Here is a 1852-nt window from a genome sequence, read left to right as displayed (position 1 = left end):
TGTAAATGATGTGGGATCATTTTGATCTCACATTGAAAATGTTTGGAAAGAGTAGCTCTTGAGGCCCTCTATATATGAGGAGCAATGTTTCGCTTACAAACATAATTGTTTGCCTATCTATGTGGGCAAGTATTAAAAAGCCAAAAGACTCTTATTTTAGAAGTGTTAGTTTAGTGACTTTTTATTTTAGTTTTTTTTTAAATTTATTATTTATTATTAGGAGGTTTGGGAAAGATTAACTCACAATTTATGTGTGTTGTTTTTAACTTTTTTTTTAGCAGTTTGGAGTAAAAGTGCTGAGTTATTAAATAATATTTTTGGTGTTTTAATTAAAGACAAAATGTTAAAATGGTGAATTTGTCAATAATCAAACAAGGCCAGTTTCTAATAATTATTATGCAATTTAACAAATTAATTGTATAGATATAAAAGTTTGTTTGGAAAGTAGGAAAATAATTTCTAGAAAATGAATTATTTTTTAGAAAATATTTTTCTTTTTAATGTTTGGCTGCACAACAGAAAATTGTCTAAAAGAAAATTTATATCATTATTTTTACTATTATGTAATATTATAATAATAAAATAAAATTATAATAATTACAAAATAAAATTAAAATTTAAAAAATTTAAAAAATTAAAAAAGACAAAGGGGAAACAAGGGCTCCCGTTTGTAAATAATGTGGGATCAATGTTTAGAAATAGGAGATCTGAGCAATGCTCCTCTTCCAAACATAATTGCTTGTTCATCAACGTGAGCAAGTATTAAGAAGCCAAAAAGCTCTTATTTAAGAAGTCTTAGCTTAATAGCTTCTTATTTTAGTTTTTCTTTTAAGAAAACATGTTACAAACAATGATAAATATTAAGCAATGATAAATAAAATCTTCAAAGTTATAGCACCGCATGTGTACATCTAGACATTAGCTATTAATTTGAACAATTATTTGCACAAATTCAAGCAATGATAACATCAAAATACATAAACGATCCAAACCAAATTTTTAATTGCACTATATACTATTTGATGTTCTAATTTAAATAATTATATATCGATTCAAATATTATTAATATATTATAACAAATCGTGAAAATACTAGTTATATGGTAAAACAACAATAATATCATTAAACTAAGCCGTCTGGGAAGGAGCGTTGCCGCAGCCGAGAAAGACGTGGAATGCGGCAATCTTGTCTCTGCATGCATACCGCCAAGTTCACCATCGGGCTTCTCCGCCTACTGCTACCAGCGAACTTGCGGACTCCTCTCGGCCAAGATGCTATTTCGACGCAGGCGGCACTTTCGTCGCAGCTTGCAATGGTAAGCTTATGAACTGCATCTCACCGCTCATGGTGGAATCTTTGGCTTGCAAGGAGGTTCTTTCGTGGCTCAACGACTGAAATGTGTTATCTGTGAATCTGCTCACTGATTGCTCGGAGTTACGTAGTTGTGTTCTTTTTGGGAGTTTAGCCGTCTTGTCCTATGTTGGGGTGAGTGTTGACCAATGTAGGGCAGCTATGCCTTTTATTTTCTTATTTCTTTTTAAGTTTCGTGCCTCGAACTTTAAATTTACACGCTCATACTTTAATTACGGTAGCTTTTGCTGAGGTTGATTATATTCTATGTACTAAGACTCTGTTCCTCCAGACTCTATTGTTTTGTTCATTAATTAATATACTTACAGCAGTTTATTTTCAAAAAAAAAATCATTAAACAAAATTTTATCACATTATAAAAACATGTCCTAGTCGACTTTAATAACAAATTTATCTATATCAAAACGTCAATGCTCCAATTAATTAACTTTGTAGTTATATTAATAACTTACTAACTGTCTCAAAGTATTATGTCATTTGT

Source organism: Ipomoea nil, unplaced genomic scaffold (genome assembly GCF_001879475.1).
Source record: "Ipomoea nil cultivar Tokyo-kokei standard unplaced genomic scaffold, Asagao_1.1 scaffold1562, whole genome shotgun sequence".
Classification (NCBI taxonomy): Eukaryota; Viridiplantae; Streptophyta; class Magnoliopsida; order Solanales; family Convolvulaceae; genus Ipomoea; species Ipomoea nil.
The sequence above is the reverse complement of the archived record's forward strand: the minus strand, read 5'-3'. Positions refer to the sequence as shown.